Source organism: Macaca mulatta, chromosome 19, assembly GCF_049350105.2.
Source record: "Macaca mulatta isolate MMU2019108-1 chromosome 19, T2T-MMU8v2.0, whole genome shotgun sequence".
In the NCBI taxonomy this organism is placed as follows: domain Eukaryota; kingdom Metazoa; phylum Chordata; class Mammalia; order Primates; family Cercopithecidae; genus Macaca; species Macaca mulatta.
Genome location: NC_133424.1, coordinates 52,131,723 through 52,156,730, shown reverse-complemented (window position 1 = coordinate 52,156,730; position 25,008 = coordinate 52,131,723). Strand labels below are relative to the sequence as shown.

The window sequence follows — 25,008 nt, the reverse complement described above, 5'->3', positions numbered from 1 at the left end:
AAAATAAATCTAGGCCAAGCATGGTAGCTCACGCCTGTAATCCCAGCACTGTGGGAGGCTGAGGTGGGTGGATCACTCGAGGTCAGGAGTTTGAGACCAGCCTGGCCAACGTGGTGAAACCTCACCTCTATTAAAAATACAAAATTAGCCAGGTGTGATGGTGCGCACCTGTAATCCCAGTTACTTGGGAAGCTGAGGCATTAGAACTGCTTGAACCTGGGAGGTGAAAGTTGCAGTGAGCTGAGATTGCACCACTGCACTCCAGCCTAGGCTACAGAGTGAGACTCAATCTCAAAAAAAGAAAGAAAGAAGAAGACAGAAGACGAGGAAGAGGAAGAGGAAGAGGAAGTGGAAGAGGAAGAAGAAGAAGAAGAAGAAGAAGAAGAAGAAGAAGAAGAAGAAGAAGAAGAAGAAGAAGAAGAAGAAGAAGAAGAAGAAGAAGAAAAGAAGAAGAAGAAGAAGAAGAAAAGAAGGAGGAGGAGGAGGAGGAGGAAGAAGAAGAAATAATCCATAAAATGCCTTAAAATTCAAAATAATGATATTTAAAAAGCTCAGTGAAATACAAGAGAAGGAAAAAACAAAAAACAAGAAACAAAAAAGTCAGAAAAACAGTTCAGAATATGAGTGAGAAATTTACCAAACAGATCACTGTCATAAAAAAAAGAACCAAACAGAAATTCTGGAACTGAAGAATTCATTGAATTAAATACAAAACAAATTCAAAAGCGTCAATGATAGACTAGATCAAACAAAATTAAGAATTGCAGAACCTGAAGATGGGTCTTTTGAAATAACTCAGTCAGAAAAAACATATAAGAAACAATGAGCAAAGCATACCTGATACATACACCACCAAAAAGCAACCAAGTATTCAAATTTTCACTATGCCAGAAGGCAAAAAGAAAACCAAAGGGATAGAAAACCTATTTAATGAAATAATAGCTAAATCCTTCTAAAGTCTGTCAAGAGATTTAGACATCTAGACATAATGATTTCCGTGATTTGTAGGTAGTTACAATGCAAAAAGTTCTTCTCCATGGCACATTGTAGTCAGACTGCTTAAAGTCAAAGATTAAGAGTAAATGCTAAAAACGATGAGAGAAAAGCATTTAGCCATCTATAAAGGGGCCCATCAACAGTGGATTTGTCAGCAGAAACCTTACAAGCCAGGAGAAAATGGAATCATACATTTAATATGCTGATAGAAAAACAAAACTATCTGCAAGATACTGTACCCAGGAAAGTTATGCTTTATAAGTGAAAAGGAAATAAAGTCGTACCCAAACAAATAAAATCTGAGTAAATTTATCATCACTAAACCAGACCTACAAGAAAAGATTACAGGAGTCTTACACATAGAAGCAAAAGGAGGATATCTACCATAAGGAAGCACACAAAAAGTAAAACCCATTGGTACAGAAAACATACAAATGAGGAAGAGAACGGACTCAAATGGTAGCATGACAGCAAAAACAAAATAACCCACCAAAATGTTATGGGGGCGAGCGTTTGTTCTTAGAGCTCCCACGATGGTGGCGGGCCACTCCCAAGATGGGGCAGGCCACTTCCAAGATGGCTGCAAGCCTTTTGTTCTCTGACCTGGGGTTCTTGGCCTCATAGATTCCAAGGAATGGAACCTTGGGCCATGCAGTGAGTGTTATAGCTCTATTAGAAGCCATGGGTCGTGGAAGATAACCGTGGAACCTAGAGACTAGTGTTCAGCTCGATTAGGATGAACCTGGGTACTTAGCCATGGAGGAACAAAGGTGAGCTTCTGGCCTGATCGGGAGGGGCAATGGGCACCTCGCTGGATCAGGAGCACAGCCGACATCCTGCCAGATCCGGAGGGATGGTAGTCAGCAGCGGGTCTCCGGGTGGCATTCAGCAGTGGTGGACAGTGAGCAAAAAGCTCAGCTCAAGCTGGAACAAACATGGACCAGAACAGTGTGCATTTCCAAGATTTAATAGAGTGAAAACAGAGCTCCCATACAATGGGAGAGGACCCAAAAGGGGTTGCCCACCCAGGCTCAAATGCCTGGGATTTATATCCTAATCATTTTCCCTCCCCCTGTGCTCTCAGACGTTAGATGATTCGACTATTTCTTTACCTCCTACTTTTAGCCTAATTGGTGTTTCAGTGAGACCTCTTTACTAACTGATTGGTTGGGTGTGAGCTGAGTTACAAGACCCGTGTTTAAAGGTGGTTGTCGTCACCTTCCCCAGCTGGGCTTAGGAATTCTTAGTCAGCCTAGGATATCCAGCTAGTCCTGTCTCTCAGTACCCCATCTCAACAGGAAAACCCAAGTGCTGTTGGGGAGGTTGGCTGATGATCACAGTAACTACTTTCTGCTGAACTGGGGCACAGAAGGGGTCATGCAGTTGAGATTTCCTTGGGAGGGGTGACTTTGATGTCATCAACATCAGAGTATGGGCTAGCAGGCCAGTCCGGGGGTCCATGGTAGATCTTAGTGATGGACTGCATCTGGGGCTCCATTTGAAGAATGATTTGTGTTTTTACAGCTTCAATTCTGGAAGAGACAAACTTAACAAAGAGGTTAAAAATACAGGGATTGAAATGTCTGGCCTGAAGTGCAGGGGATTATTTCTTTGGCATACTTCACAGGCCCTGACTATCTGCTCAATCGTTTTGAAAAGGCCTGGTCCAGTAAATAATGATTTGGTCATCTGATGGGTGCTATCGATGCCTAAGTGAAAGGTTTGATGAAGGGTTTTAAGTAATTTCCATTGGTTAGCTGCAGGTAAAAGTATTTTCCTACTTCGGTGGCTAGACATCATGAGGGGAGGAAACTATGTCCTTGTGAGGTTCATCATTTTATTTCTTCTGCTGAGTACTGGGGCTTGGTTTCCCAGAGGGGATTACCCCATACTAGGGGTCCTTCTATAAGCATTTCTAATGGAGGATCGCACCTTGTGGCTCTTTAGGCTTCAACATACGCTTGGTAGTTTCCTTCTATTTCCCTTTCCTTTCTTTTCTGATGACCCCAGCAGTGTAAGACTGCCCCCTCTTCAGGTTTCTGTACAGCCAATAATAATTCCTAATGGCTTCCTGATGTTTAATAGGTGTTCCCTCAGAAGTTAGGAATTCCCTTTCTCTCCATATTGCTGCGTGGGCATAGAGGACTAGGTAAGCATACTTAGAGTCTGTATATATATTTACCCTTTTTCCTTCTCTTAATTCTAGTGTATAATGGCCCCTGATTTTGCTAAGGTGTCTCTGCCTAACAAAGGAGTGGGGCATTCAGACATAATTAGAATGGCATGTGAAAAGGGTAAAGTTCCCCAGTCACAACTTAGTGGCTGGGAGAAGTACCTAGTGACTGCCTGTCCTAGGACCCCTTGGATAGTAACAGATCTGGAAATCCAGCTAGTCCTGTCTCTCAAAACCACAATGATAAACAATAAGAGAGAAAGAAAGGAACAAAGGATATACATATATAAAGAAGCCAACTAATACTATGACAGGATTAATCTCTCACATATCAATAGTAACCTTGAATTAAATGGATTAAACTTTCCACTTAAAAGAAACAGACTGGCTGAATGGATTTTTAAAAGCATGACCCAACTATATGCTGCCTACAAGAATCTCATCTCACCTGTAAAGACACATATACTGAAAGTAAAGAAATGAGAAAAGATACTCCATGCAAATGAAAACCTAAAGTGAGCAGGAATAGCTATGGTTATAAAGGAAACACACTTTAAGTCAAAAACTGTAAAAAGAGACAAAGAAGGTCATTACATAATGATAAAAGGATCAATTCAGCAAGAAGTTATAACAATTCTAAACATATATGCACCCATCACTGAAGCACACAGATAAATAAAACAACTGCTATTAGATCTGAAGGGAGAGATAGACTCCAACACAATTATAGTTGGGACTTCAACATCCCACTCTCAGCATTAGACAGATCATCTAGACAGAATATCAACAATAAAACATGGGATTTACATTGCACCATAGAACATACGAATCTAACAGACATTTACAGGACATTTTACCCAACAGCTGCAGAATATACATTCTTCTCATAAGCACATGAAACATTCTCCAGGATAGATCATATGTTAGACCACAAAACAAGTCTCAACATATTTTTGAAAATCAAAATCATATCGAGTATCTTCTTAGGCCACAATGGATTAAAACTAAAGCAATAACAAGAGAAACTTTGGAAATTGTAAAAATACAAGGAAATTGACATGCTTCTGAGTGAGAACTGCGTCACAGGAGAAATTATGAAGAAAATCAAGAAATGTATTGAAATGAATGAAAATGGAAACAAAATATAGGAAAACCTATGGGTTACAGCAAAAGCAGTAATAAGAGGGAAACTTATAGTAATGAATGGCTACATCAAAAAAGTAGAAAGATTTCAAATAAACCATCTCATCATGCACCTCAAGGAACTAGAAAGCAAGAAGAAACCAAACTCAAAATTAGTAGAATGAAAGAATAAACATCAGAGCAGAACTGAACACAATAGAGACTAAAGAAACAATACAAAGGATCAATGAAATGAAAAATGTTTTTTGAAAAAATGGCAAATCAGCCATGAGCTAGACTAACAGAGAATGAAAAGACAGAAAACCCAAATAATTAAATTCAGAAATAAAAAGAGGCACTGCAACTGATACCATCAACATAAAAGATCATCAGAGGCTATTATGAACAGTTATATACTAACAAACTGGAGAATCTAGAGGAAATGGATAAATTCCTGGATACATATAACCCACAGACTTTGAATCAGAAACAAACAGAAAACCTAAAAAGGTCAATGATGAGAAATGAGTTTGAATTAATAATAAAAATTATCCCAACAAAGAAAATTCCAGGACTTGATGACTTCATGGCTGAATTCTACCAATATTACAAAGAACTAACACCAATTCTCCTCAAACTTTTTCAAAAAGATGAAGAGAAGGAAATCTTCCTAACTCATCCTGAGGCCAATATTACCCTGATACCAAAATCAGACACAAGAACAAAACAGAAAACTGTAAGCCAATATTCCTGTTGAACATAGACTAAAAAATCTTCAACAAAATATTAGCAAACTGCTGTGATTTGGATCTGTGTTCTCACCCAAATCTCATAGTGAATTGTAATCCCCAGTGTTGGAGGTGCAGCCTGCTGGGATGGATCATGGATCCATCATGGATCCCCAATGGATCATGGGGGTGGTCTCTCATGGCTTAGCACCATCCCTCCTTGGTACTGTATAGTGAGTGAGTTCTCATGATAACTGGCTTTTTAAAACTGTGTAGCACATCCCTCCTCTTTCTCTTCCTTCTGCTCTGACCATGTGAAGACACCTGCTCCCGATTTGCCTTCTGCCATGAGTAAAAGTTTTCTAAGGCCTCCTCAGAAGATGAGCAGGTTCCATCATCATGCTTCCTATACAACCTGTGAAACCATCAGTCAACTAAACCTAATTTCTTTATAAATTACCCAGTCTCAGGTATTTATTTATAGCAATGTGAAAATGGACTAATACACAAACCAAATGCAACAATACATTGAAAATTATTGTATAATTACACCATAATTAAATGGAATTTATCCCAGGAATGCAAGGATGGCTCAACATATGTAAATCAATATACATCACACATCACATCACCAGAATGATGGACAAAACCCATATGATCATCTCAATAGACACAGAAAAAGTATTTGATAAAATGCAACATCCCTTCATGACAAAAACTCTCAACAAATTAGGCATAGAAGGAACATACCTCAACAGAATAAAGGCTACATATGACAAACTCACAGATAACATCACACTAAATGAGAAAAAACTGAAAACTTCTCTGAAAGAACTGGAACAAGATGAGAATGACCACTTTCACCACTCCTGTTCAACATAGTGCTGGAAGTCCTAGACAGAGCAATTAGGCAAGAGAAAAAAAATAAAGGGTATCCAAATTGAAAAAGAGAAAATCAATTTGTCTCTCTCTGCTGACAGCATGATTTTAGTTCTAGAAAAGACTAAAGACTCCACGAAAAAATTCTTAAATCTGATAAACAAATTCAGCAACATTTCAAGATGCAAAATCAACCGATAACAAAAGTAGCATTTCTATGCACCAATAATAAACTAGCTGAGGAAGAAATCAAGAAAGCAATCCCATTTAAAATAGCTACCGAAAAAAACCCTAGGAATAAATTTAACCAAGGAGGTAAAAGACTTTTACAGGGAAAACTACAAAACTATGAGACCAGATGGAAATATGGGTCTACACAACAGAATTAAGAACACCAGAAATGGTAAATACATAAGATTTTCCCCTATTATTTGAACATTTAGAAGAATAATTGACGGTTTGAACAAAAAAAGTAACAATCTAGCTTGCCTGAAGAACTTTCTTTGACATTTCTTATACTGCAATCCTACCAGTGATGAATTCTTTAAACATTTGTATATCTAAAAATATCTTTATTTTGTGTTTGTTTTTGGAAGTCCTTTTTGCTGGATATAGAATTCTGGGTTGATAGATTTGTTATTTCAGTATTTGTAAAATGTTGCTCCACTGTTTTCTCACTTGCACTGTTTCTGATGAGAAATCTGCTAACATCCTTATCTTTATTCCTCTTTACACAATATGTCTTTTTTCTCTGTTATTAAGACTTTCTTTTTACATTGATTTTGAACCATATTCTTATAATGTGCCTTGGTGTCTTTTTTTTTCATGTTTCTTGTGTTTGAGTTTCCTTGAGATTCTTGGATCTATGTGTTTATAATTTTCATCAGATTTGAAAATGTTTTCACCCCTCATTCCTTCAAATATTTTGTATTTTCCCACCTCTCTGTCCTTTCTTTTAGGGATTCCAATCATACATATTTGAGGCCCCTTGATGGTGTTACATGGCTTACTAATGCTCTGTTTGTTTTGTTTTAATTCTCTTTTTCTGTGTGTTTCATTTTGAATAGTTTCTCTTGCTATGACTTCAAGTTCATTAATCTTTTCTTCTGCAATGTCTAATCTACCATAAGTCTTGTGTATTTTCAATCTCACATACTATAGTTTTCATCTGTATAAGTTTGATTTAGACATTTTTTATATCTTACATATCTCTACTTAACTCTTTGAACATACAGAATACTATTATAATATCTGATTTAATGTCCTTTTCTGCTAATTCTATAATCTGTGTCTATTTTAATTGATTTTTCTCCTCCTATATATCTGCTTCATTCCTGTAATTTTTTGTTGGATTCTAGACATCATGGATTTTACCTTATCCATTACTGAATATTTGTATTTATATAAATATTCTTGAGCTTGGTTTTGGAACACAGGTAAGTTGTTTGGGAAACATTTATCCTTTTAGGCTTGGTTTTAAGATTCATTCAGTGAGGTTTGAAAAGGCTTCAGGCTAGGACTAATTATTCCTCACTACTGAGGCAATTCTTTCCTGGGTCCCAATGCCCCAGGAATTAGAAACTTTTTTCAGTCTGGCTGACAGGAACAGGCATTATTCCTGGCCCTGTGTGAGCAACTGACACTGTTTCCTGGAATCTTTTTAGATGGTTCTCTCGCTAGCCTCGGGTAATTTCTTCACAAACATGAGCTAGTCAGGATTCAGCTGAATTCCCTCCCAAGGCATCTCCTAACCTGTACTCCATCCTATAAATTCTAGCTGCCTTGTTCCCTCTCAGATGCTCCACTGTTTCCTCCTCAATGCAGCTAGCACATTTGGTTCCACCTGGGTTCCTCCTTCCTGCACTGCAGCCTGGGAACCCTCTTAAGGCCATAAATGGACTCAATTATAGAGCTCTTCTTTCATTTCACATATCTCAGAGATTACTGTCCTTCTTTGCCTGATGTCTTGTGCCTTAAATATTCTTTTTCCTTGTATGTTCTCCACTTTGTGGTTGTTTCAGTGAGAATGTTACTCTGGTCACTGTCACTTTACGTTGGCCATAAGATGTGTGTTTGGGCCAGGTGTGGTGACTCACATCTGTAATCCTAGCATGTTGGGAGGCCGAGGTGGATGGATCACCTGAGGTCAGGAGTTTGAGACCAGCCTGACCAATATTGTGAAATCTGTCTCTGCTTAAAATATGAAAATTAGCTGGTTTTGGTCGTGGGTGCCTGTAATCCCAGCTGCTCAGGAGGCTGAGGCAAGAGAATCCCTTGAACCCAGGAGGTGGAAGTTGCAGTGAGCTGAGATCATGCTATTGCACTACAGCCTGGGCAAGAAGAGTGAGAATCCATCTCAAAAAAAAAATTTAAAAAGACATGTGTTTGTATTTTGAAAGGACACAAAGATACAAAAATGCGTACCCTCCCTTCCCCCCCCCCCCGATGTTGCTAAACTCTTTGTTCTGCTTTCTAATCTCTGCATGTACCAGAGGTTTCGTAAGTTCTGTAAGTACATGTTTTTCTTTCTGAAGCCAGGTCACAAGGAATGTTTAAGTAAGATAGCCAGATAGCCATAAACTGGTTGTGCAACCTGACGCAATATAATTAACTGCCTTTGTGTAAAACTGCTCTTCCGCCTCAAGGGTTGTACTGAAATATCAGAAATGGCGGGAACCAATCATAGTTTGCCAAATCGCTTTGTTCAAACTCCAGCCAATCATACCTCTAATTTGTATAATGATTCTATGCCTACTTTCCTTAGACTATATAACATTGTTCGGAGTTCAGTGGGGGAGCTCTCCTGCCTGTCTCGTTTCACGAGCGAGGGAGAGTTCCAGGTTCGAACCTGTAATAAAGATCCTTGCTGCTTAGCTTTGACTCTGGACTCTGGTGGTCTTCTTCGGGGAATAAATGGTCTGGGCATAACAATTTGTGTTGGTGTTCATCCTTGTGAACGATTTGGTGTGTGTTTGTGTATGTTTGTATGGTGTTATATGTGAGGGTGTGTTTATATTTGGGGAGTGGTGGTAGTGTATGATCCTGGGTGTGTCTGCATGTGCTTGTCATATTTATAGTTGTGTGTTTGTGTGTGTGTCTATCCCAGTCCCTGTCTTTGTGTGGCCTGTAGATGTTCAATGTCTTTCTCCTTCACCTCCCTTTTTCTGTGACAGCATTAGACACAGACATGAGGACAGAAACAGAGAGGGGATGAGAGAGACAAAATAGATGAGACCCAGAGGCAGGGATAAAACAGGTGGGGAAAGACAGGGACACTGTGACCTGGGGATATCAAGACAGGATCCACTGAGAGGCCTGTCTCTCTTGCATTCATATGTCTTTGGCTAGCTGGTCAGTTCTCTCCCTGTCTTCTGCTGTCTGGGCCTTTTTCTGATCTTGTGGACCTTTCTGTGCAACCCCCCTCTCTCCCCTCTGCCCCCTGCCTCTTCCCCATCCTCTTCTATCCCCTTCTGTGTCTCTGTTTCTCTAGACTCTGAGGTCCGGAAGCACAGATACTGGGTCCAGTTTGATTGATGTCCCCTAAGCTTGGACCTGTCTCCATCACTGCTGTGAGCCTGTCCCCTCCCTGCGCCCGGCAGGGGTCAGTCCCTAATCACCCAACATGTGAATGAATGTGTTCATATCTGCGGTCTCTGTCTGGCACTTTCTTTCTCATTTGAAGTGGAGAATCTTCCTCTTGCTTGCAAAGCTAAACAAACCAGTTCCCACCACTGAAGATGCTGATTCAGGGAATGGAGGTGGCTGTGTCACCCCACATGCATGGGGATGACACACAGGCAATGCTTTATCTGAGGATGAAAGTCAAAGCTGCCAGGAGCAGCTGCACCCTGTCAGGCCTCTGAGCACAAGCTAAGCCATCATATCCCCAATGACCTGCACGTATACATCCAGATGGCCTGAAGCAACTGAAGATCCACCAAAAAAGCGAAAATAGCCTTAACTGATGACCTTCCACCATTGTGATTTATTTCTGCCCCAACCTAACTGATCAATGTACTTTGTAATCTCCCCCACCCTTAGGAAGGTTCTTTATAATCTACCCCACCCTTAAGAAGGTTCTTTGTAATTCTCCCCACCCTTGAGAATGTACTTTGTGAGATCCACCCTCTGCTCCCAAAACATTGCTCTGAACTCCACCGCCTATCCCAAAACCTGTAAGAACTAATGATAATCCCACCACCCTTTGTTGACTCTCTCTTCGGACGCAGCCCACTTGCACCCAGGTGAAATAAACAGCCATGTTTCTCACACAAAGCCTGTCTGGTGGTCTCTTCAGACGGACACGTGAGACACACTCCACACTTCCCTGACCCAGGTGGAAAGAACCAACAAAGTACAACCCACACTTTCCTGACCTAGGAAAGATGCCACCATGGACTTCCCTGACCCCAGGACCTGGCTCCTGCTGCGGTGTGCAATCTGGCACAGGCTTTATAGCAACACAAGTATGGCCTAATACGGGTACTGTGAGTCCTCATTCCACCCTTGCGGAGCACGGATAGGGAGGCATGAAGTGCTTTCAATAGAGTAATTCACTTTGTTGTCCACCCTTTCAAGTAGGGATTGTTGTCACCCCCATTGTATAGATGGAGAAAGTGAAACACAGAGGGCTTGAGACCTCTCCCAAGGTCACAGAGCAGGCGGTAGGTAGAATCAGTTCTCAAACCCAGAAAGTTTGGTTCTACAGCCTGCTGTTTGAACCACTACCCCATGATGCCTCCCTCAGCAGAAGGTGGAGAGAATGAGTTCTGGAGGAAGGGGATTCCACAGGTAAATAGCAAGGGAGAAACTGGGTTAAATGATAGGAAAGCAATTTCTTACCTGCAGGACTTCTCAGGGCCTTTAGAATGTTAGTGTGCATTTAAAATAACATCAAGAGGTGAGGGAGCTGACAGCAGCTATTCAGACTATTTGGGTTCTCAGCTTTTTCTTTTCCATCACAGCACTCGTCACTATCTCTCAGGTCCAAGGCTCTGAGGAGCACACTCTGGGAAGTCAGAATAAAGGACTAATTTGAGTCAGACATACTTGAGTTCATATCCCAACTTTGTCATTCATTTGTTGTGCTAAAGATGCTTGGGCAAGTGCAAGCTCAGCTTGGAGCCTAAAGTTTCCTTATCTGGAAAACATGGATACCTAATGATATTGTGAGTTGAAGGGGGCCTGCCCCTCCACCCCTGTGGGTATTTCTCATCAGGTGGAGATGAGAGACTGAGAAAAGTAATAAGACACGAGACAAACCATAGAGAAAGAACAGTGGGCCCAGTGGGACCGGCGCTCAACATGTGAGGACCCGCACCAGTTCTGGTCTCTGAATTCCCTCAGTATTTATTGATCACTGTTTTTACTGTCTTGGCAAGGGGAGTGTGGCAGGGCAACAGGGTGACGGTGGGGAGACAGTCAGCAGGGAAACGTGTGAGCAAAGGAATGTGTAATGAATAAGTTCAAGGAAAGGTGCTGTGTCTGGATGTGCACATAGGCTAGATTTATGTTTCACTTTACACACACTTCTCAGCGTAGCAAAGAGTGACAGAGCAGTATTGCTGCCAGCATATCTCACCTCCAGCCACAAGGCAGTTTTCTCCTATCTCAGAATAACGAATGGTTGGTTTTACATCGAGACATTCCATTCCCAGGGATGAGCAGGAGACAGAAACCTCTCTCTTATCTCAACTGCAAAGAGCCCCCCTTTTTCCCTACTCCTCCACAGCACAGACCCTTCATGGGTGTCGGGCTGGGGGAGGTAAGGTCTTTCCTTTCCCACGAGGCCGTATCTCAGACTGTCTCAGTGGGGGAAACCTTGGACAATACCCAGGCTTTCTTGGGCAGAGGTCCCTGCTGCTTTCTGCAGAGCATTGTGTCCCTGGTTAATAGAGAATGGAGAATGGCGATGACTTTTACCAGATATACTGCCTGCAAAAATATTTTTAACAAGGCATTTCCTGCACATCCCTAAATCTATTAAATCTTGATTCCATACAGCACATGTTTCTGTGAGCACAGGGTTGGGGCTAAAGTTGAGGATTAACAGCATCTCAAAGCAGAACGATTTTTCTTAGTACAGATCAAAATGGAGTTTCTTATGTCTTCCTTTTCTACATAGACACAGCAACAATCTGATCTCTCTTTCTTTTCCCCACATTTCCCCCTTTTCTTTTTGACAGAACTGTCATCGTCATCATGGCTCGTTCTTGATGATCGCTGTGTCTTTGGAGCTGCTGGATACACCTGCAAACTACCAATAGGCAAAACAGGCACACAAGGATTAATACAAAATTTATAATAGTGGAACTCCCGAGGGTTTTAACCCAAGTCACTGGGTTAAGATTTGTGAGGCTATCAACAGCTTCTGTGATTGCCTTAGTTCCTGGCACCAAATTTAAATTTATTCTTTTAATTTTGAAATGTCTAAAGGAAAATGATCTTCTCTTCCTTGTACATAGTGTCTAACCATGTACCAGTGATGCTCAGACTCATTACAGGCTTGGGATGTAACACAAAAATCTAACATATCCCCGTCACACTGTAACTGAAAATGATGTTCCAAGCTCATGAGCCTATTTCCCATCAAATGACATTTTGTCTAAGATCATTAGTTTGATTTGCTAGTTTTTGATCAGTACTAGATTGTGAATTCCACAGTCTCATACAATGTTTTTGCCAATTGTTAACCAAGTGTACTGTCTGAACAGAAGAGTGCAATGCAACTCCCGCCACAGCAGCCATCGCTGTGACTGCAATTAATGCCACAATTACTGCAATCAAAGTAAAAATGAATCTTTGGGATCTATTTAGAACTCTTTTTTAACACTTCATTTAAAATACGAATGGATGGCGAAGCCTCCTACGGTTGGTCCATGGACACAGGATCCACACACCCTCTCTTGCTCTCACTAGTAGACTACGGTGCTGCCAATTAAAAGTTGAATCAATGCAAGTAAACAATCTGCAATTTTCACAGGTTATAGTTTTGGAATCTGGGTTACTATTTTTCCTACAACTAGCATATAAGGGGGCTTTACACAACTTTGCAAGGGAATTGTCAGACTGGAATTTAGGTCCATAGTATAAGATGGCTTATGGTCTCTTGTTCTTATAGCTTGATTTTCAGACCAAATTCTAATGTGGTGCAAAGCCACAGTAAGCTTCCAAAGTTCTGGGTGCTCAGGACCAGTAACAGGACTAACTAACTTTGGTGGAGGTGATGAGAGTCCCTTTTCACCCCATTCCCAAGGGTAGAGAGACTCTAACCTTTTGTACTTGTTTTTATCTAAACCTTCCATTAAGTCACTGTCCACAGCTGGACTCACATGTGCACTGGGACACGATTGAGTTTGTCCTGTGCAATTGAGGCAGAATTGACCTCGAGGTGCCCAATCTATAATAGTTCCAAATTCTTCGTTTTGTAATATCACCACACTATCAGCCACACACTCTTCCCAAACTAAAACTTCTGGGCTTTTGACTCTTTGGGAATTTCCCTGGGGCAAGGCTTCCCCTTAGGCCTAGATTTTAATGATCTTTGATAAAAAGGGTCTGCAAATAATTTACCTGTAGTCTGAGTGACATTCCACTTACCATATGATAAGTAAATCTACTGGTGGCACTGACAGTAGGTACTTCTATCAACCAATTTTGGGTTGTAGGCATTAAGCATCCTGGTGCATTCCCTAGGCAAATAGGAAGATAAATACTCAATAGAAATATTCATCATCATTCCTTCTTCCTCGGGTTGGGCAGGGCAACGATCACCTGTGGGGCCACATACCCATGTGGGGCCAGGTACTATGTGTCTACATAGAAAAGGAAGACATAAGAAACTCCATTTTGATCTCTCTTTCTTTTCCCCATATGTTTTGAGTCAGACATACCTGAGCTCAAATCCCATCTTCGTCATTCGTTTGTTGTGCTAAAGATGCTCAGGCAAGTGCAAGCTCAGCTTGGAGCCTAAAGTTTCCTTATCTGGAACATATGGATACCTAGTGATATTGTTTGGCTGTGTCTCCACCCAAATCTCATCTTAAATTGTAGTTCCCATAATCCCCACATGTTATAGGAGGGAGACTGTGGGAGGTGATTGACTCATGGGGATGGGTTTTCCCGTACTGTTCTTCTGATAGTGAATAAGTATAATGAGATCTGATGGTTTTATAAAGGGAAGTTTCCCTCTCTTGTCTGCTGCTCTCTCTTGCCTGCTACTATGCAAGATGTGCCTTTGCTACTTCTTCCCCATCCACCATGATTATGAGGCCTCTCCAGCCTTGTGGACCTGAGTCCAGTAAACCTCTTTCTCTCTATAAATTACCCAGTCTCGAGTATGTCTTCATTAGCAGCATGAGAATGGACTAATACAGTAAATTGGTACTGGGAGTGGGACACTGCCGTAAAGACACCCAAAAATGTGGAAGCTACTTTGGAACTGAGTGACAGGTAGAGGTTGGAACAGTTTGGAAGACTCAGAAGAAAACAGGAAAATGTGGGAAAGTTTGGAACTTCCTAGAGACTTGTTGAATGGTTTTGACCAAAATGTTGATAGCGATATGGACAATAACATCCAGGCTGAGGTGGTTTCAGATGGAGAAGGGGAAGTTGTTGCGAACTGCACTAAAGGTCACTGTTGCTATGCAAAGAGACTGGTGACATATTGCCCCTGCTCCAAAGATCAGTGGAACTTTGAACTTGATAGAAATGATTTAGGGTATCTCACAGAAGACATTTCTAAGCAGCAAAGCATTCACGAGAAAACAGAGTATAAAAGTTTGGAAAACTTGCAGCCTGAAGATGCAATAGAAAACCCCAATTCCTGGGGAGAAATTCAAGCCAGCTGCAGGAATTTCCATAAGTAACCAGGAGCAGAATGTTAATCACCAAGACAATGGGGAAAAGGTCTCCAGGGCTCCCCTGCTATGTGCAGCCTTGGGACTTGGTGCCCTGCCTCCCAGCCAGTCCAGCCTTGGCTAAAGGTGGCCAAGGTACAGTTCAGGCCTTGGCTTTGGAGGGTGCAAGCCCCAAGCCTTCGAAATTTCCAAGTGGTGTTGGGGCTGTGAGTGCACAGGAGACAAGAACTGAGGTTTGGGAACCTCCGCCTAGATTTCAGAGGATGTATGGAAACACCAGGGTGGCCAGACTGCTGCAGGGGCAGGGTCCTCATGGAGAACCTTTGCTAGAGCAGTGAAGAAAGCAAATGTGGGGTTGGAGCCCCCACACAGAGTCCCCACTGGGGCACTGCTTAGTGGAGCTGTGAGAAGAGGGCCTTTGTCCTCCAGACCCCAGAATGGTAGATCCACCAACAACTTGCACTGTGCACCTGGAAAAGTCACAGACGCTCAATGCCAGCCTGTAAAGGCAGCCAGGAGCGGGACCATACTCTGCAAGCCACAGGGGCAGGGCTGCCTATGGTCATGGGAACCCATCTCTTGCATCAGCATGACCTGCATGTGAGACATGGTGTCAAAGGAGATCATTTTGGAGATTTAAGATTTGACTGCCCTGCTGGATTTTGGACTTGCATGGGGCCTATAGCCCCTTTGTTTTGGCCAATTTCTCCTTTTGGAATGGGTATATTTACCCAGTGGCTGTACCCCCATTGTATCTAGGAAATAATTAACTTGCTTTTAATTTTACAGGTTGATAGTCAGAAGGGACTTGCCTCATATCAGATGAGACTTTGAACTGTGGACTTCTGAGTTAATGCTGAAATGAGTTAAGGGTCCCTTGGGGGACTGTTGGGAAGGCATGATTTATTTTGAAATGTGAGGACATGAGATTTGGGAGTGGTCAGGGGTGGAATGATATGGGTTGGCTGTGTCCCCACCCAAATCTCATTTTGAGATATAGTTCCCATAATCCCCACATGTCATGGGAGGGACCCAGTGGGAGGTAATTGAATCATGGGGGTGGATTTTCCCATGCTGTTTTGTGATAGTGAATAATTCTCACACAATCTGATGGTTTTACAAAGGGCAGTTTTCCCTGCACACGCTCTGTCTCTTGCCTGCCACCATGTAAGATGTGTCTTTCCTCCTCCTCTGCCTTCTGTCATGATTGTGAGGCTTCCCCAGCCATGTGGAACTGTGACTCCATTAAATCTCTTTTTCTTCATAAATTACCCAGTCTCAGGTATGTGTTCATTGGCAGCATGAGAATGAACTAATACACCAACCCTATAGAGTCATTGTGAGGTTGGACATGAGACTCAATATGCCAGTGGGTAGACACACAGTAAGTGTTTGATGAATGTGTAATTGACACAGGGAGAGACATAGACATTCACAGAGAGGTGGAGGGAGCTAGAGTCAGGCCCGCGGAGCTAGACATGGGCCAGGGGAGCTACAGATGGGCTGCCAGAGCTAGAGTACTCCACTGCAGCCTGGGCAACACCCCATCCTGGACAACAGAGTGAGACTCCAACTAAAACACAACACAACAAAACAAAAAAAATAAAAAGAGCCCTGTATCTCTAGACATTTCTCCGTGTCTCTCTCTCACACCCTTCTTGAGAAGGACATAAACTCTGTGGACAAAGCAGGTGGGGACCCTTAACCTCCTGAGGAATTCTTCTGAACTGTGTTCATTTTTGTTTGTTTGTTTTTGTTTGTTTGTTTTTTGAGATGGAGTCTCACTCTGTCACCCAGGCTGGAGTGCAATGGAGCCATCTCAGTTCACTGCAACATCCACCTCCAAGGTTCCAGCGATTCTCCTGCCTCAGCCTCCCAAGTAGCTGGAATTACAGGCACACACAACCATACCCGGCTAATTTTTGTATTTTTAGTAGAGATGGGTTTTCACCATGTTGGCCAAGTTGGTCTCAAACTTCTGACCTCAGGTGATCTGCCCATGTCAGTGACTTGTGTTCTAATATCTCCCCGACTCCATGTACTCCTGTGGCCAAGGCAAGGGCCTCCACCTGGACAGCCCTGGAATACCTCAGGTACTTCTCTGTGCCAGCTAAAGAGGAACGCAGTGCTCAAATCCTAGCATTGCCTGTACAGTCCTGATCAAGAATTTTCCCCTCACTGAGCCTCCGTTTCTCATCTGCAAAATGAGGGTGGAGTGGTTGTGCAAAGGAGAATAGATCTGAAGTAACTGTTCTAAATCTGAATCCTGGACCAGCCACTAGCAATGTGAAGTTGAGCAAATGTCTTCACTCATCTGTGCCTCTGTTTCCTCATCTATAAAATGGTGATGAAGTCGGGCACAGTGGCTCATGACTCTAATCCCAGCACTTTGTGAGGCTGCGGCGGGAGGATCGCTTGAACCAGAGTTTGAGACCAGCCTGGGCAACATGGTGAGACCCCATCTCTACAAAAAAATTTGAAAATTATCCAGACTTAGTGGCACACACCTGTAGTCCCAGCTAGTTAGGAGGCTGAGGTGCGAGGATCGCTTGAGCCCAGGAAGTCAATGCTGCAGTGAGCTGTGATCGTGCCACCGCACTCCAGCCTGGGTGACAGAGTGAGACCCTGTTTCAAAAATCAATGAAAAAAATAAAATGGGGCTGAGAATAGCACTCCTGCACAGGTTTTTGGGGGGTTTTGGGAGGGGGGCTGGGTTTGTGACAGAGTCTGTCGCCTAGGCTGGAGTGCAGTGGTGTGATTTTGGCTCATTGCAGCCTCTGCCTCCTGGTTTCAAGCAATTCTCCTGACTCAGTCTCCTGAGTAGCTGGGATTACAAGGTGCACGCCACCACACCCAACTAATTTTGTATTTTTAGTAGAGATGGAGTTTCACCATGTTGACCAGGCTGGTCCTGAACTGCCCTCATGTAATCTTCCTGCCCCCAAGTATTAGTTTAATATTAGTCTTAATATTTTAAGGTTGATAGGAGTTGCTTTTCATGCCAAGCCTTGCATTAAAGGATTTCCTACAGTATCACATTGAATCCTCATGGTGTATCCATCGTGATTGCCATATGTTATATAGAGATTTTGTTAAAATACTCATTTGATAAAGGAGGAAACTGAAGGGCAGATTGATGAAGTCATTTATCAAAGGAAATATAGATTGTAGGTGCTGGAACTGGAATTCTAACTCAGGTATGGTTGACGTGGCCTCAAGTCTTCATCACCTCTCAAGAAAACCAGCTTTCTGCCTGGCATGTTGGCTCAGGCTTGTAATCCCAGCACTTTGGGAGGCCGAGGTGGGTGGATCACAGGAGGTCAGGAGTTCAAGATCAACCTGGCTGACATGGTAAAACCCCATCTCTACTAAAAATATAAAAATTTACCAGAGGTGGTGGCGGGTGCCTGTATCCCAGCTACCCGGGAGGCTGAGGCAGAAGAACCCTTTGAACCCCGGAGGTGAAGGCTGTGGTGAGCCAAGATTGTGCCACTGCACTCCAGCCTGGGCGACAAAGTGAGAGTGTCTCAAAAAAAAAGAAGAAAAAAAGGAATGAACTGAAATTAATAAAGAGGCCTAGTGCTAGTAAATGTCTCAGCTAGGCAGGCAATAAAAGATCTCAGCTAGGCAGTGGCAGAGCAGGATTCAAATTCAGGGCTGTTGTGATGCTCTGCCAGACTCTTGAGCCTGAGTAACCCGTGGAACTGGGAAAATACAGCGTCCCCTGGTGGTAACTTGTCTGTGCTGCTTCTGGCTTGGGAGAACAGCAACTAACACAGCAATGTGCCAGCAATTAGTTCTAAGTACTTTACTTAGGTTTAATTCTCTTCTTCTTTTTTATTTTATGTTATGTTATTTTATTTTTATTATGCTGTAAATTCTAGGGTACATGTGCACAACGTGCAGGTTTGTTACATATGTATACATATGCCATGTTCACGTGCTGCACCCATTAACTCGTCATTTGCATTAGGTATTTCTCCCAATGCTATCCCTCCCCCATTCACTCACCCCATGACAGGTCCCATTGTGTGATGTTTCCCCACCTGTGTCCAAGTGTTCTCATTGTTCAATTCCCACCTGTGAGTGAGAACATGCTATATTTGGTTTTCTGTCCTTGCGATAGTTTGCTCCAGCTTCATTCATGTCGCTACAAAAGACGCGAACTCATCCTTTTTTTATAGCTGCATAGTATTCCATGGTGTATATGTGCCACGTTTTCTTAATCCAGTCTATCATTGATGGACATTTGGGTTGGTTCCAAGTCTTTGCTTTGGTGAATAGTGCCACAATAAACATACCTGTGCATGTGTCTTTATAGTAGCATGATTTATAATCCTTTGGGTATATACCCAGTAATAGGATCACTGGGTCAAATGGTATTTCTAGTTCTAGATCCTTGATGAATCGCCACACTGTCTTCCACAATGGTTGAACTAGTTTACACTCCCACCAACAGTGTAAAAGTGTTCCTACTTCTCCACATCCTCTCCAGCTCCTGTTCTTTCCTGACTTTTTAATGATTGCCATTCTAACTGGTGTGAGATGGTATCACATTGTGGTATTGATTTGCATTTCTCTGATGACCAGTGATGATGAGCATTTTTTCATGTGTCTGTTGCCTGCATGAATGTCTTCTTTTGAAAAGTGTCTGTTCATATCCTTCACCCACTTTTTGATGGGGTTGTTTGATTTTTTTCTTGTAATTTTGTTTAAGTTCTTTGTAGATTCTGGATATTAGCCCTTTGCCAGATAGGTAGATTGCAAAAATTTTCTCCCATTCTGTGGGTTGCCTGTTCACTCTGATGGTAGTTTCTTTTGCTGTGCAGAAGCTCTTTAGTTTAATTAGATCCCATTTGTCTATTTTGGCTTTTATTGCCATTGCTGTTGGTATTTTAGACATGAAGTCCTTGCCCATGCCTATGTTCTGAATGGTATCGCCTAGGTTTTCTTCTAGGGTTTTTATGGTTTTAGTCCTAACATTTAAATCTTTAATCCATCTTGAATTAATTTTTGTACAAGGTGTAAGGAAGGGATCCAGTTTCAGCTTTCTACATATGGCTAGCCAGTTTTCTCAGCACCATTTATTAAATAGGGAATCCTTTCCCCATTGTTCCTTTTTGTCAGGTTTGTCAAAGATCAGATGGTTGTAGATGTGTGATTTCTGAGGCCTCTGTTCTGTTTCATTGGTATAGCTCTCTGTTTTGGTAACAGTATCATGCTGTTTTGGTTTACTGTAGACTTGTAGTCTAGTTTGAAGTCAAGTAGTATGATGCCTCCAGCTTTGCTCTTTTTGCTTAGGATTGTCTTGGCAATGTGGGCTCTTTTTTGGTTCCATATGAACTTTAACATAGTTTTTTTGAATTCTGTGAAGAAAGTCATTGGTAGCTTGATGGGGATGGCATTGACTCTATAAATTACCTTGGGCAGTATGACAATTTTCATGATATTGATTCATCCTATCCATGAGCATGGTATGTTCTTCCATTTGTTTGTGTCCTCTTTTATTTCGTTGAGCAGTGGTTTCTAGTTCTCCTTGAAGAAGTCCTTAACATCCCTTGTAAATTGGATTCCTATGTATTTTATTTTCTTTGTAGCAATTGTGAATGGGAGTTCATTCATGATTTGGCTCTCTGTCTGTTATTGGTGTATAAGAATGCTTGTAATTTCTGCACGTTGATTTTGTATCCTGAGATTTTGCTGAAGTTTCTTATCAGCTTAAAGAGATTTTGGACTGAGACGATGGGGTTTTCTAAATATACACTCATGTCATTTGCAAACAGGGACAATTTGACTTCCTCTTTTCCTGTTGAATACCTTTATTTCTTTCTCTTGCCTGATTGCCCTGGCCAGAACTTCCAACACTATATTGAATAGGAGTGGTGAGAGAGGGCATCCCTGTCTTGTGCCAGTTTTCAAACGGAATACTTCCAAATTTTGCCCATTCAGTATGATATTGACTGTGGGTTTTTCACAAATAGCTCTTTTTATTTTGAGAAACATCCCATCAACACCTAATTTATTGAGAGTTTTTGGCATGAAGGGCTGTTGTATTTTGTCAAAGGCCTTTTCTGCATCTATTGAGATAATCATGTGGTTTTTGTCTTTGGTTCTGTTTATATGATGGATTATGCTTATTGATTTGTGTATGTTGAACCAGCCTTGCATCCCAGGGATGAAGCCAACTTGATATGGTGGATAAGCTTTTTGATGTGCTGCTGGATTTTGTTGGCCAGTATTTTATTGAGGATTTTTGCATCGATGTTCATCAGGGATATTGGTTTAAAATTCTCTTTTTCTGTTGTGTCTCTGCCAGGCTTTGGTATCAGGATGATGCTGGCCTCACAAAATGAGTTAGGGAGGATTCCCCTCTTTTTCTATTTTGGAATAGTTTCAGAAGGAATGGTACCAGCTCCTCATTGTACTTCTGGTGGAATTTGGCTGTGAATCCATCTGATCCTGGACTTTTTTTGGTTGGTAGGCTATTAATTACTGCCTCAATTTCAGAGCCTGTTTTTGGTCTATTCAGGGATTCAGCTTCATCCTAGTTTAGTCTTGGGAGGGTGTATGTGTCCAGAAATTTATCCATTTCTTCTAGATTTTCTAGTTTATTTGCATAGAGGTTTTTGTAGTATCCTCTGATGGTTGTTTGTATTTCTGTGGGATCGGTGGTGATATCCCCTTTACCATTTCTTATTGCATCTATTTGATTCTTCTCTCTTTTCTTCTTTATTAGGGTTGCTAGCCATCTATCTATTTTGTTGATTTTTTCCAAAAACCAGTTCCTGGATTCATTGATTTTTTGAAGGGTTTTTTCTGTCTCTATCTCATTCATCTGCTCTGATCTTAGCTATTTCTTACCTTCTGCTAGCTTTTAAATGTGTCTACTCTTGCTTCTCTAGTTCTTTCAATTGTGATGTTAGGGTGTCGATTTTAGATCTTTCCTGCTTTCTCTTGTAGGCATTTAATGCTATAAATTTCCCTCTACATACTGCTTTAAATGTGTCCCAGAGATTCTGGAACGTTGTGTCTTTGCTCTCATTGGTTTCAAAGAACATCTTTATTTCTGCCTTCATTTTGTTATTTAGCCAGTAGTCATTCAGGAACAGGTTGTTCAGTTTCCATGTAGTTGTGTGGTTTTGAGTGAGTTTCTTAATCCTGAGTTCTAATTTGATTGCACTGTGGTCTGAGAGACAGTTTGTTGTGATTTCTGTTCTTTTACATTTGCTGAGGAGTGCTTCACTTCCACCTATGTGGTCAATTTTGGAAAAAGTGCAATGTGGTGCTGAGAAGAATGTATATTCCATTGATTTGGGGTGAAAAGTTCTGTAGATGTTTATTAGGTCCACAGAGCTGAGTTCAATTCCCAGATATCCTTGTTAACCTTCTGTCTCATTGATCTGTCTAATATTGACAGTGGGGTGTTAAAGTCTCCCATTATTATTGTGTGGGAGTCTACATCTCTTTGTAGGTCTCTAAGGACTTGCTTTATGAATCTGGGTGCTCATGTATTGAGTGCTTATATATTTAGGATAATTAGCTCTTTTTGTTGAATTGATCCCTTAACCATCATGTAATGGCCTTGTCTCTTTTGATCTTTGTTGGTTTAAAGTCTGTTTTATCAGAGACTAGAATTGCAACCCCTGCTTCTTTTTGCTTTCCATTTGCTTGGTAGATCTTCCTCTATCCCTTTATTTTGAGCCTATGTGTGTCTCTGCACATGAGACGGGTCTCTTGAATACAGCACACTGATGGGTCTTGACTCTTTATCCAATTTGCCAGTCTGTGTCTTTTTTTTTTTTTTTTTTTTTTTTGAGACGGAGTCTCGCTGTGTCTCCCAGGCTGGAGTGCAGTGGCATGATCTCGGCTCACTGCAAGCTCCGCCTCCCGGGTTCACGCCATTCTCCCGCCTTAGCCTCCCAAGTAGCTGAGACTACAGGCGCCTGCCACCACGCCCGGCTAGTTTTTTGTATTTTTAGTAGAGACGGGGTTTCACCATGTTAACCAGGATAGTCTCGATCTCCTGACCTCGTGATCCACCCGCCTCGGCCTCCCAAAGTGCTGGGATTACAGGCTTGAGCCACCGCGCCCGGCCAGTCTGTGTCTTTTAATTGGGGCATTTAGCCCATTTACGTTTCAGATTAGTATTGTCATGTGTGAATTTGATCCTGTCATTATGATGTTAGCTGATTATTTTGCCTATTACTTTCTGCAGTTTCTTCCTAGCATCAATGGTCTTTACAATTTGGCATGTTTTTGCAGTGACTGGTACTGGTTGTTCCTTTCCATGGTTAGTGCTTCCTTCAGGAACTCTTGTAAGGCAGGCCTGGTGGTGACAAAATCAGCATTTGCTTGTCTTCAAAGGATTTTATTTCTCCTTCACTTACGAAGCTTAGTTTGGCTGGATATGAAATTCTGGGTTGAAAATTCTTTTCTTTAAAATGTTGAATATCGGTCCCCACTCTCTTCTGGCTTGTAGAGTTTCTGTTGAGAGATCCACTATTAGTCTGATGGGCGTCCCTTTGTGGGTAACCGGACCTTTCTCTCTGGCTGCCCTTAACATTTTTTCTTTCATTTCAACCTTGGTGAATCTGACAATTATGTGTCTTTGGGTTGCTCTTCTCAAGGAGTATCTTTGTAGTGTTCTCTGTATTTCCCGAATTTGAATGTTGGCCTGCCTTGCTAGGTTGGGGAAGTTCTCCTGCCTAATATCCTGAAGAGTGTTTTCTAACTTGATTCCATTCTCCCCATCACTTTCAGGTATACCAATCAAACGTAGATTTGGTCTTTTCACATAGTCTCATAGTTTTTGGAGGCTTTGTTTCTTTTTACTCTTTTTTCTCCAACATTGTTTTCTCACTTTATTTCTTTAATTTGATCTTCAATCACTTATACCCTTTCTTCCACTTGATTGAATCGGCTATTGAAGCTTTTTCATGTGTCACGTAGTTCTCATGCTATGGTTTTCAGCTCCCTCCATTCATTTAAGGTCTTCTCTACACTGTTAATTCCAGTTAGCCACTTGTCTAATCCTTTTTCAAGGTTTTTAGCTTCCCTGTGATGAGTTCAAACATCCTCATTTAGCTTGAAGTTTGTTATTACCAACCTTCTGAAGCCTACTTCTGTCATCTCATCAAAGTCATTCTCTGCCCAGGTTTGTTCCGTTGCCGGTGAGGAGCTGTGATCCTTTGGAGGAGAAGAGGTGATCTGGCTTTTAGAATTTTCAGGTTTTATGCTCTGGTTTCTCCTCATCTTTGTGGTTTTATCTACCTTTGGTCTCTGATGTTGGTGACCTGCAGATGGGGTTTTTGATGTGGATGTCCTTTTTGTTGATGTTAATGCTATTCCTTTCTGTTTGTTAGTTTTTCATATAACAGTCAGGTCCCTCTGCTTCAGGTCCATTGGAGTTTGCTGGAGGTTCACTCGTGACCCTGTTTTCCCGTGTATCACCAGTGGAGGCTGAAGAACAGCAGATATTGCTGCCTGATCCTTCCTCTGGAAGCTTCATCTCAGAGGGGCACCCATCTGTATGAGGTGTCAGTCGGCCCCTCCTGGTGTCTCCCAGTTAGGCTACATCGGGGTGAGGGACCCACTTCAGGAGGCAGTCTATCCGTTCTCAGAGCTCAAACACCATGCTAGGAGAACCACTGCTCTCTTCAGAGCTGTCAGACAGGGCCGTTTGAGTTTGCAGAAGTTTCTGCTGCCTTTTGCTTAGCTATGCCCTGCCCCCAGAGGTGGAATGCTGAGGCCTTGCTGAGCTGAGGAGGGCTCCACCCAGTTTGAGCTTCCCTGTATGCTTTGTTTACCTACCCACACCTCAGCAATGGTGGACTCTCCTCCCCCAGCCAGGCTGCCACCTCGCTGTTCGATCTCAGACTGCTGCACTAGCAGTGAGCAAGGCTCCGTGGGTGTGGGAACTGCTGAGCCAGGCATGGGATATAATCTGGCGTGCCATTTGCTAAGACTGTTGGTAAAGCACAGTATTTGGGTGGTAGTGTCCCAATTTTCCAGGTACACACTGTCATGGCTTCCCTTGGCTAGGAAAGGGAAATCCCCCAACCCCTTGTGCTTCCCGGGTGAGGCAATACCCCGCCCTGCTTTGGCTCACCCTCCATGGGCTGCACCTACTGTCTGAACAGTCCCAATGAAATGAACCAGGTACCTCAGTTGGAAATGCAGAAATCACTCATCTTCTGCATCGATCTCTCTGGGAGCTGCAGACTGCAGCTGTTCCTATTTGACCATCTTGGAA

The 25,008-nt window shown here is 42.2% G+C and overlaps 1 long non-coding RNA gene across 1 annotated transcript; it reads right to left on the bottom strand.

Moving 5' to 3' along the window:
• Positions 1-1,814: 1,814 nt before the first annotated feature.
• Positions 1,815-13,877, bottom strand: LOC144337513 (uncharacterized). The gene is made up of 3 exons (XR_013410702.1): positions 13,498-13,877; positions 10,741-10,906; positions 1,815-2,542 (listed from the first exon to the last, which is right to left on the bottom strand). It is a non-coding gene; the product is annotated as an uncharacterized LOC144337513 (long non-coding RNA).
• Between the last annotated feature and the right edge of the window lie 11,131 nt (positions 13,878-25,008).